The sequence below is a fragment of the Mugil cephalus genome, chromosome 10 (genome assembly GCF_022458985.1).
Source record: "Mugil cephalus isolate CIBA_MC_2020 chromosome 10, CIBA_Mcephalus_1.1, whole genome shotgun sequence".
In the NCBI taxonomy this organism is placed as follows: Eukaryota; Metazoa; Chordata; class Actinopteri; order Mugiliformes; family Mugilidae; genus Mugil; species Mugil cephalus.
The window spans coordinates 14,336,820-14,349,112 of record NC_061779.1 but is presented as its reverse complement, the minus strand read 5'-3'; the positions used below and the strand labels follow the sequence as shown (position 1 = coordinate 14,349,112).

At 43.9% G+C, this 12,293-nt stretch overlaps 1 protein-coding gene across 2 annotated transcripts in view; it reads left to right on the top strand.

Annotated features, from left to right (window-relative positions):
* The window catches only part of sema4ba (sema domain, immunoglobulin domain (Ig), transmembrane domain (TM) and short cytoplasmic domain, (semaphorin) 4Ba), a 44,788-nt gene that overhangs the window by 1,047 nt on the left and 31,448 nt on the right, over nt 1-12,293 (top strand). The window contains exon 1 of one of the 2 annotated variants that reach the window (XM_047596626.1): nt 6,851-7,107. The exons of the other annotated variant lie outside the window; for it this stretch is intronic. The gene's annotated coding sequence lies outside the window, so the exon portion shown is untranslated. Of the gene's footprint in view, nt 1-6,850; nt 7,108-12,293 lie in introns of those variants that run through there. 2 annotated transcript variants of the gene reach the window in all.

Here is a 12,293-nt window from a genome sequence, read left to right as displayed (position 1 = left end):
CCTGCGTTTGAGTCATCATTCTTTTTCCACTTCCTTTTGTCTGAAGCTAACTATTCATCTGGCCAGGTCATTTCTCTGAGTACAAAGAGCATTAGGAGTATAACATCACTCTTTTGCGGTAATTGGCTCGATGAACTGGCACATCTCTAAAACTCATTAGCCCTTTTGGGATCAGGTTATATTCTGCAAGGGAATTCCTGCTAAAACATATCATGTAGTACATTTCTTCATACCTAAGGAGGCTCGTGTACACTGAAAGGTAATTGGCCACACGCTGCATTATTCATGAGGCAATTATTCTTCCGCATTAGCTGAAAAACATAATGTAATTAAAAGTCGACTGAAACTGAGAGCAAATGTCCCAGTTGTCATCTTCACCTTCAACGGTATCGCCTGAAAGACGAGGTGACGTCACTACGCCACTAGAGGCCCATAATGTAGTTGAAATGCCTGAGGTATGATTGTACTGTACTCGACTAATGACGACATGGAACATATAAAACCTTGAATCTGCTCAAGCAGCTAATCCATGTGAAGCAGTTCTGCACGAGCATTTAAATATGCTGTGGTTTGTTATCTTCTTTTGGAATTAACGTCATAATTTGCCCTATAAAACATTAGCAAACTGTAAAAAAATAATCATTTTGTTGATAGTCGTGGAAAAGAGCTGCTTTTGTTTGACTCTCAAACACAATTCTCTAAATTATTATGTGAATAAATGTCAAAACATAAAATCATAAAAAAGCAAAGAAGCATTTCTCAAAATAGATGTCAGTGCCAAGAAGTTGGCTATTGCAGCCTCAAGGTTGTGATGCAGGATTATCTCAAAACTCAGTCAAGAGCGGGGATTAGCTAGTGACTAAAATACCATTTATACACAGAAATAAAGATCCTTAATCATACCGATCAAGCAGCTCTTTCAATTTAATATTTCTATGCAGCCATATAGACTTACTACACTGAACACAATCCTTTGTTTAAAAAATCTCACCATGTGAATGGCCATATTGTTCGCCGCTTTTAAGACTAACAGTTCTAATAAATCACACGGTCATTGATGGCTGTGAAATGGAATTTATTGCCGTGAGAAGAGGAGAAAAAAAACCCTCCTCCCTCGTACACATGGCCGTTACTGTATGTGGGGGTGTGCATGTGTGGGGGAGGGAGACCTGAGCTGGAAAATACAGGAAAGTTGAGCTGCTGCCACGGACAGGATGGCACCACCTGAGGAGCATTCGAGCTGTTCCTCCTGCTCCGCTAATTCTCAAACAGGCCTACATGCGTTGGAGCTGCGCCACTGGCTCGGATTTCACGAACCGTTAATCTAATAAAATAGCTTGGCAGTCGGAAATGTATCGCACACCGACAGAAATGAGTCGAAAAGAGAGAAACAACCACATGTTGCAAAAGAGAGCACAATGTGACACGTAGCGTGTGATGATGATGATGATGGTGATGATGATGTGGTCATGTGATCCGATAATACTGGGAAGTGCAGTAGCAGTTTCAGACGAGTGAGTAACGTTTACAATGGCGATGTTGAGAAAATGAGCAGGTAGGCATTTGTTTAATGAAAGGACCAGGTGTGAGTCACAGAGATGACTGAAAAAGACACACACACACACACACACACACACACACTGGGGGTTTGTTCACTGGCATCGCCTCCCTGCCAGAGGGCACTCATCCCACAAACCCTCTCTCTGCTGGAGAGCTGTACGCGAGAGGTGATGGAGTAATGTCTGTGGTTGTGTCATACCGAGCCATCGCAGCTTTCACTGTTGAGTTTCCCAAAACACACGACGTGCAGGATGACCAGCCAGCGTGTCTGGAGGAAGCGTGATTGATCATACGCTCAGTACGTTACACACCATCCGAACACCTGATCGAACTCGCTGCCAGGATGAGTCACTCTCACCTCGGTCGTGGTTCGCGCTGCTTCAAGTCAGCTGGTAGTTTTGCCACAAATTATTATTATTTTACTAGATGATTTTATCTTTCAACTAAGCTACCGTGACCAAGCAGTTTCCCTTGTGGATGATTAAAGTTTATCTAACTTGGAGCAGTTTTTGATTTTACGTTGAACAACTAATCTAATAGTTTGAGCTCTAGTTTGAAGAGCTGGATCAGGAGGAAATCCCTGCGTATGTTAGATATTCATGACAGATTCTACAATATCTCAGTAACAAATAATCATAAGAATGGAATAAGTTCTAGCGCAGATCCTTAAGCTTCGCAAAATACTACATATGTCAGGTTGAATGTTATTAAAAAAGACAAGTAGTAATATTTTCTTAGGCTTCACTATAAAAGAGGCTGTGAGTTTTAGACGGGGTAAGTGGGAGCTTAATTGAAGGCCAGAATAAGATTAAAATACACTTCATGAAGCCAAACATCCCATAGGCCAAACAAACTGATTCCGTTAGACAGAGTGGAAGGCGATGATGTTAAACGAGGTTAGATCGGCGTCGTGTTTTACACTAACCAGATGTTAAACAGAGGCTGAAAATTCAGGCCAGAGGCCAAATGCAAGTGGCTGCGACTTCGCCAGCACTTTGACTTTAGTTTGTGCCTCGTTTCGGGGTTTTCCTTTTAGTCGGTAGCACCGAACAGATGCTCGAAGCGAGTGTGTCGAACGCGGCCCTGCTGTTACTATGCAACTGCTGACAACCTGTGAGATGCACAGCGGTGTTTTTTGCTGAAAGGTGAAATATTTTTTTCCTCCTTGTTAACAGGGGTTTTGCTGCTGAAGACGTGTTAAGGGCGCGGGGTTGTTGCACTTCTTCCCCGCTGAAAAGAAAATGACGTTGGCACAACGTAGAAAAGCGTTCGATTGTGATGAGGCCATCAGTAGCTTCAAATGTGCTGTTGTTTGGCATTATATAGTTTGTAAGGATAGAAATCATCCACACTGGTGTGTTGTAAACATTCCTCAGAGATTTTGGTCCATATTTACATGATAGCATCACACAGTTGCTGCAGATTTGTCGGCTGCACATCTATGATGCAAATCTCCCGTTCCACCACATCCCAAAGGCGCTCCATCTATGTGATTGAGATCTAGTGACTGTGGAAGCCATTGGAGTACAGTGAACTCACCGTCATGTTCCAGGAACCAGTTTGAGATGATATGAGCTTTGTGACATGGTGCATTATCCTGCTGGAAGTAGTCGTCAGAAGATGGTACACTGTGGTCCTAAAGGGATGGACAGCAACAATACTCTCAGGTAGGCTGTGGCATTTAAACCATGATCAGTTTGGACTAAGGAGCCCAAAGTGTGTCAAGATAATACCCCCCACACCATCACACCACCACCAGCCTGAACCATTGATACAAGGCAGGATGGATCCATGCTTTCATGTTGTTTACGCCAAATTCTGACACTGCCATCCGAATGTCACAGCTGAAATTGAGACTTGTCAGACCAGGCAACGTTTTTTCCAATCTTTTATTGTCCAACTTTGTTGAGCCTGTGTGAACTGTAGCCTCTGTTTCCTGTACTTAGCTGACAGGAGTGACACCCAGTGTGGTCTTCTGCAGCTGTAGTCCATCTTCTTCTTCACGGTTCCTTGGTAGTAACGAGTGGTTATTTGAGTTACTGTTGCCTTTCTATCATCTCCAACCAGTCTGCCCATTCTCCTCTGACCTCTCACATCAACAAGGCCTTTTCGTCTACACACCTGCAGCTCACTGGATATTTTCTCTTTATCGGACCATTCTCTGTAAACCCTAGAGATGGTTGTGCGTGAAAATCCCAGTAGATCAGCAGTTTCTGAAATACTCAGACCAGCCCGTCTGGGTCCAACAACCATACCACGCTCAAAGTCACTTAAATCCCCATTTTTCCCCATTCTGATGCTATGTTTGAACTTCAGCAAGTTGTCTTGATCACCTCTTCATGCACTAAATGCATTGAATTGCAGCCATGTGATTGGCTGATTAGCTATTTGTGTTAACAAGCAATTGAACAGGTGTACCTAATAAAGTGGCAAGTGAGTGTATATACTGGAGCCAGACATCTTAGTGTTGCACTTTAAATCTTGTCTATTTAGGCTTCACTCTGACTCTGGGGCTACGTCCATCTTTTATGTACGGTCAGTGGTTGCAGTCTGGATTGATACACAACTGTTAAACACAACAGTTGTGTTCAGAGTCAGGTGCCTTCGTTGTCACTTCTGTCGCCCTCGCTGACTCTAAGTAGCGCAGTGCTGCTATCTGGTGTGTTTCCATTAAGCTAATATGTGAAACACGAGGGCTTATCGGAGCGCTGTAATTCCTCAACGGTAATTCATTTACATAGAATGACCTGTCAGCACTTCTGCCAGCTGTGCGTGAACCACACGGACGTACGATCATCAAACTTGGATTTTCAAGTGGCTCTCTGGAATCCGAGAAGTTAAACGATGTCATGTTTGAACAGAAATGTGATCAGGCTGAAAACAGAGTCTTCACTTTTTCAGCTTCCTTGGCACGGCTATGTTCAACAATTTTTACTTTTCAAAAACTAAACAAAGTTTTGAAACATATACAACACATACAAACATATTACAAATGATAATAATAGAAATATACTTAATCACTAAGTTTTATTATTTTAAAGCTTTTGGTTTCAAACTTCCACCTCTTAATATCAGTGTGGATGAAGTTTTATAATCGTTTCCATTTCCAACCAATCACCATTTCCGTGACTTCGTATCGTGACTGGTGGGGTGCTCATTGTGTGGAAGTCATGAGAGCAGACGCAATGAAAAGTGACGTTTTGGGAGCAGCCACATTAACGGGTTCACAAGCGAGGCGAAAGGCCAGTTTTCATGTGTTTGACCAGTCTAAGCCACGTGTTTAGACGTGTGCTCGAGGGGTCCTTTTTGTCCTATGGATTGTTTATGAAACGTGCCCTGCATGGCAGCGGCAGGTGGACCAGCCCGACAGGAGATGTGACAGACGGACACTGAGGAGTCTGACTGACTGTAAATGAGACATCCAGCGAGTATCCTAGTTTTTTTTGTTGTTTTTTTTTTTCTTTCCGTCAGAACGTCTCAGGTGACCGGGTGGAATCTCGACTTTGCACAGAAACCGACATTCAGAATCGCAACACCTCAAACTTGGCGTTTGCGTCTCCCTCCTTAGCAGTTGCCTGAAGTGTATAATTAGCGTCTGCTATTTTTGAAACAGGCGTCCCCGTCTCGACACCCACGCTATCTTACACTTCTCTCTCTGTTTACCCTGGAAATATTTTCGGAGCAGGCATGTGAAGTTATTCGCCTCGCTTTTGACGAGACGTTTTAAACACTTCTGTTCACATTAATTGGCACATTATTAAAAAATCGACAAGTGTTTCTCTTTTGGGGTACAGTCACACTTGAATATGTCGGCTTATCGGTTATTTGTGAGACACTTAAATAAATAAAAGCTCTGTTTATATAGCAAAACAAGCAGTGCGTGGCTCTTTGCAGCTGAGTGTCCCCTTTACAATTAATGAAACCCCTTCTGAGACTTCGTTGCATCACTTCTGTTGTACTTTCAGTGTCATGGCCTGAAAACAGTGTCCTTGCCAGCGAGGTGTGTATTATTTTAGAACTACTTTCTGGCTCAGCCTCACACGGGGCACCGTCTGCTCTGTGGGCTCTATTATTTAGCGAGTAGTAGAGCAGCTCTGAGTGTGGATTTACAGTACGTTTTAGGGATATCTGTTATATATATATATACATATGTGTGTAGCTTAGCATAGCTGGCATTGTGTGGAGAAGTGGTAGCTTTGTAGGAAATATGTAAACACGCAGGGATGTAAGATAACATTTCAATCATTCTGCTGCATCTGTCGTATGTTGTTGCAGATTAACTAGAAAAATGAAAAGAATGTTTCGTACGTGAACGAGTGAACCTACGTGTTCAGAGCTGCATGTTCAAACAGACTGTGTTTCACAGATGTAGCATAAAAGAAGAAGAAAACAATAGTTTCTTTGCGATCCACTTGTAGTCTGAAAAATAATATATATTTTTTCAAACCCGTTGGAGAATTGTGTATCACCTGAATCGTGGTTACTTTTTCTGGTGACTTCCGGATGAGAAAATAGAATCAAGTTACTTTGTGAAAATAAGAATAAACAAATTTAAATTAAATTAAATTCCCTCTATTGTTTTCTGGTAGCTTGAATGTACTTATTTTATTTTATGTTATGAAGCAGCTGGCCGAGAGACAAACATCTGTAGTCGGAACAAACTCCCAGGAGGCTCTGAGAGTGTGTTTAATGTATTAGTCCTGTCTTACGGTACATGAACGCGCTCAATGCTGAAAAAAAGCTCATTCGGTGATTAATGACATTATAAATTCAGCCATGTGACAGTACGTCGCCTGGATGTTTTTCTACTTTAACAGGTAGGTTACCACAAGTCACAAATCACAGGACCGCGTGTTGCTCATATTGGGAGTGTTGCTTACGAAGTCAGTGTTTTAAGGTTTAACGTTTCCTCATTGCAGAATAAAGTTTCCTTTTGAGCTGTTGTGGTTGAAAAATATTACAGCTGTTGCGTGAGGTGGAAGGAATTTCCCCTTGAAGGACAGTCAGGAGTCTTATGACTAGAAAATGACAGGACACTTTTGTGTATTTTTTTTATTGTTGTTGTTGTTTGTTTGTTTGTTTTTGAGAGAGAATATCACAAAATTACTTTTAGACAACCTTTTCATAAGTCATCAGTCAATTCCCACTGTTAAAAGGAAAAGTCTTCATTTGGATGAAGAAAAAAGCTGCTGAGCTGCTGAGACGATTCAAGTGAAAAATGAGTCACTATCATCCTGAAGAAGTGCGCCTCCCTTTACTCCCTCCCTCCTTCCCTCCCTCTGTGTGTGAGTGTGTGTGTGTGGTGGGAGGAGCTCCAGGTTTGCGTCCAGAGGCAGGCTGTAGTAGGACACAGTGTCAGAGAGAGGGAGAGCGTGGACCTGCGGACTCAGAGCTGTCAACTAACAGAGCTTTAATCTCCGCTGTTCCTGTGGATTTTTCTTCCCAGAGGAGGAATCAATCCGCCTGCGTGGCAGCTAAAGGAAACCTGTTTCAGATCCAAACTGAGTTTTTTTTTTTTTGCTTCACAGCTGACTGGGACTTGGGAGTGTAAGTAATGCCGTTACAACTGATACTGTGTTCATTAACTGTGTGGTGCCGTGGCTGCATGAATCATTGATGTGAGGAGGACGCTGCAGTTCTGGTTACCCAAAGAGAAAAGATGCTGGGACGACATGTCAGACTCTAAAGTTATTTTTATGACCGAGCCTGCGTGCAGTTTGTTGTTAGTTTAAAGGGAGCAGTGGGTGTTAGCCGACACGAGACAGCCCTCCGCCCTCTCCACTAGGTCTTTATCGTAAGGTGATAGCAGGGCAAGGGGGTCATTAGAGACCCAGTCTGAGCTCAGGCTTCTGTATGTGTGCGCATTTTGCGCTTGTATTTGTTGGTGATTGTGTGGGAGATACCCCTGCATTAAGGGATGTTGGTCCTGGATTTATTTTCTTTAGAATCACAGCTATTTACTTGGGCGTGTGTGATATTTAAGGCTCGTTGGCTTGTTTGTGTGCGTCTCCAGCGGCGGAAAGGATGGCTCTGACTCTTTAAACTTGAGGCTCGACTCATCTGGAGTGAGCCCGATGACTGGCGGTGGGGCCTCTTTCCACAGATGTGAGTTAGCAAATGTGGCGGCAAGTGCACACACACATCGTCTCCCGGCTCGGAAAACTTTGCGTGAAGCGAATAGGAGTGTGGAAAATCTTATGGCCGAGAGCTAAAGTGATCTAAATATCAACACGCAGCCCCTGCTTGTGACAGTGGGGAGTGAGCACGGTGGAACTGGAGAGCTTTTTGTGTTGTGACACTGGAGAGGGGCTCACGACGTGACGCTGGAGCAACAGAGAAGCATCAGGTGTTGTTCTGTGAAATTCAAATCTGTCACCCCACGCACCGCTGCCGGCACAATCAGCACTAATGCCAAACTGTCGCTGGAGTGGGTGGTAGTTAATGGATAGAAAGCATAAATGGAAATGTTTGACAAAAGTCAGCGAGGTCAACGCTACATTTTTTTATTTACCCGTTGTGCCGAGTTTTGATGTGTGTGTGTTGCTAAGTAACTCTGAAAGAAAGTCATTTTATTTTACTTCCCACCCTTAAACTTGCGCTCATTTTTCCTTTACGCCGAAAGCAAAAATATGCAAATAGGGCTCATTTAAAACGATAAACTGCTGCATACACAATGTATTATACATGTAAATTGTTTCAAAGTTGCGTTTATTTAAAGCGCGGTTCATTTCAGGCTTCCACGCTATTCTTGTTAGGTTGCATATTTTACCGCAACTCAGTGCGTGGTGGACACATCTTAAATGCAGATTTCATGTGAGCGCAGGGGAAAAGCGTCTCTCTTCCAAAGATGAATGTTTAAAAAAAAAAAAAAAAAAAAAAAAAAAAAAAAACAGCCTCCGGGTGTCAAACTCTGCACATTCATCATTCTACAAAGCAAAGGTCAAACAACCAAGTGGCGTAACAATAAGCAAAACACATTTTGGGGCTGGAGTCCGACAATACTTTCTCAGTCTCTCAAGAGGAAAATCGGCCTCGCTGTCGTCTCGCACAGCCGCAAGAAATACTTGATTTCCCTTTGAGAAGGAAATCTGTGTGGGTCCAGCCAACAGGGGCTGCTGGACACGAGAGATAACCCTCACAACCGAGCTTTGACACAGACACAGATCCTCAAGTGATCAACACACACCCCGGCAAAACTGGAATAAATGGGAGCTTTCATAACGTTTTTTTTTTTTGAGAATGGCTGATTATTCCATAAGAGGGTGGAATATAATCATCTGTGCTATCCCATTTGTGGCTGCGAGATTTTATTTTTTTTCCCTCGTATATGGAGATTCGTCCGTCCGCTGGTGGAGAACAGCTTGTCTGTGCTGACCTTGGTCTGCTGTTTTCTTTTGGTTTGATCCACAAAGAAAACAGCTGGCAGTTGCATTCTGGATACCGGCGGCCCCCGACAATGAACTGCCTGTATGATGCTGTCAGAGGAGCTTTGGCTCGTTGGTAAAGCGCGGTGCCTGGCCTGTTATATCAATAGCTCCGACCCAGACTTCACAAAAATATAATTTATGACGTGGTGATAGTTGCTCGCAGAGGAAGCCTCGCTGGGATCGTTGCTTTGCAGATTGAAAATGTATTCTGACGCGCCGCCACTATATCAAGTGGTACGCTCCTCGGCCAAAAGCTCAAATCAGGGAGCGACCTGTTGCACGATACTAAATCTGTCCGGCGAAGAAAAGAGAAAGAAGAAATAAATCCTGCTGTATCGCAGTGTTTTATCACAGCTTAATCCCCGGAGCTGGCCCCCATGTGCACATTTCTATTTTGTCGGCATGTCCCAGGGGGATTTTCTCAGCATTAGGCTACGCCAAACCTTCTCCTCCATCTGTTTATGCCGTCAGGTTAACTCTCGCACTGTCATTATGTGGGACTGATAGAGAGATAAGAGATATTTTCATGTGAACAACATATGCTTTTCTGCTGGTCACAAATGTGCCATTTAAGACAAGAGCTACTGCAGTAACCAAAGACCATTAGTCCTCAGATGAGGTGATTTCTCCCCTAATTACTCTGCAGGACAATGAAGGAGGGAAAACAGTGCGACTGACGAAACGACTTAACCATTAACGTTTCATGTACCACACTTCATTCATAATCTTCCACATCCTGTTGCGTCACTTTTTGGGGAAGTTTGAGGAAATATTCGCTGTTGTAATTTCCTAATCCTTACTCAACTGTCAACATGAGTGACATGATTTCCATCATAAGATAGAGTTTGCCATCATGTTCCCTTTATTTTGCCTTGTTGCCCACTCAAGTTCCCTTAAAAGATTTGACGTCTTTAGTCCTGATCTTGGGAAATGCAGCTGACAAAACAATTTCACCGCAAATCTGTCTCGTCATAGTTTTCATGGAACTTTTAATCTCGTGTTCCTCAAGCGTGGTGATTTTATCTTAGTCTCTCTTCATGTTTCTGTGTGCGCCGGCGGAAAATGGGTGAGAAAAGGGTTAATATCCGAGGCACAGGAGGGGTGGGCTCTGGAGTGGCCGGCCACTTGTAACCTAAAGGTTAAACACAGGCCTTCAGGGAGTCCTATTACTGTGTACTCACTGATGGGAACTCTGCAAACATGCATTCTGGGAGCACAGCGGGCTCCTCTGTTTATTCCCAGTGCCATGATGTGGGAAATGACTATGGACGTGGAACGTGGCCAGATCGCTGTGTTTGCTCCAGCGTCTCGGAGACCCCTCGGATCTGCCTCTTAACCCCCGACGAGACGCGCACAAGAGCGCGTCACGTACACAAATCAAGCTCCCCGGGACTCTGCCTCCGACGTGGAGAGTTTTATTTCTAACTTTACCCACTTCCTTTGAAGCAGCTTTGTAAAAGCTGCTCGGTGTATGTTTACACGCGCGTCAGCTTTTCTCACGCGCTGGTGTGAGAATTGCAAAACTGTCCGTTTCGGGGTGTGTTTCCACCACCCTTCACCTCGCACCTGTTCCTCTCGCACGTTACACGTTTAAGTATAAAGTTCTATTTTGATTCTCAGAGCCATGCGTATTTCTGACACTGGAGCTTTGAGGCGACTATAAGATGACTACAGCAAATGTACATCGGGTTGTTGACAGCGGTCGAACGTGCCCCCTCCCCGGCCACACAAACACGTCCACGAGGTGATTGAATCAGCCTCCGACCGAGCCCTGTTTAGCAGGCCGTCCCTCCCCCACCGCCGCGATTTGATATCTCTAAACATTCCAGGTTGTGCCCTTTACTCTGCTAATGGTGCTGCTGACCCTTTAAGACATTCCTGCCATCGCTGTCTGATCACAGACGTCTAATTGCCTCAATGTAAACGAGCTGGGCTTTCTTTTAATAAAAATGTACAGTGTCATTCTTTACCCAGGAGCAGCTTACAGGGAGATATTTGATGCGCGTTACTGGCTGAAACACTTGTCGCTGATTGGCAGACGGAGTTGATCTCCTCTAAGCGTGGCCGTAAATAGTGCTGGGTGGGTCAGTGCTGGAAGTTATGAATGAGCGATGTGCAAAGGAGGATGACAGATAGGAGGAGTGATGCACCCTTTAGTCATTTCACACCCAACTGAAATACATAAACAGTGAAGGAGGGAGTTTACTGTGCAAAGCTCAAACACTCCACACTTGAATAATCTGGAAATATGTAATGCTACCTCCCTCGTGTGGGATTTAGCCCAGAGCAGGAATATTATCTAGAGGTAATCTCGTCGGCTGACAAAATGAAGAGAAGTGCCAAAAACTGTTTCCTGCACTTCCTTGAATGACCACTTGAGGCCGCCTCCATTAGTGAGTCGATTACCAATTATCAACTAAACGGCACAAATAAACATGTTTGCAGCCTAGAACTAAAGGTTGTATCGGCTTCAATGGACAATTTTCATCTTCATTGCAACCGCACATGGGTGTTTGTTTTCTTTTGAACAACTCATTCATTTAAATTATATCAAGGGTTAAAGTTATGCATAATTAAGGGTGTGGTCGCTTTGACTTACAAGTGGTGATTCCCTCACATGTTTTTTCACTGTCTGCCGCAGCCTCAGGCCACGTTTACACGAATCCGATTTCTGTGTGAAACCGCATAGGCCTTACACGATTCTCCCTGCCGTCAATAACAGATCCGGATCTTCCTGTGACTGGAACCGCACCCTTTTGAATCCAGGTCCCGGGGTGAAAAAGAAAAATAACGAGCCTGTGCGGTTCCTTTATTTCATCCGTGTGAACAGCCTGATACGAACACGATGATGGTGGACTACAGGCTTGTGACGGTACTGCATCAGATATTGAGTGGGCTAGCTCCAATATATACTGTTGGTTAGCTACGATTAGCTAAAAACAATTACGGGCGGTATACTGTATTGATGCGCACGCTCCGCCTCTTCTTCGCCTTTTTTTCTGCTGAGTTCTCCAGCAGAAACAGCGCCACGCTTAGGCCTAGGATATGTACTACAGCCTTTCTACGACTAGATGCGGTTTCACTATGGATCGACATTTACGGAAAACTGGATCGTTTTCGTGTGGACGTGGGCTCAATCTGCCTCTTTACCTATTTTTTGGATTAGTTTTGACTTCGGCCCGAGGGCGTGGAGTGTTCGTCCATCTTTTTATATGGTCCTCAAGTATCAGATTAGAGTTTGTACATCATACGCAGTTATACTGGGATTGTTATGTCACATTATGACTTTTCTCATGACCTTTGAGT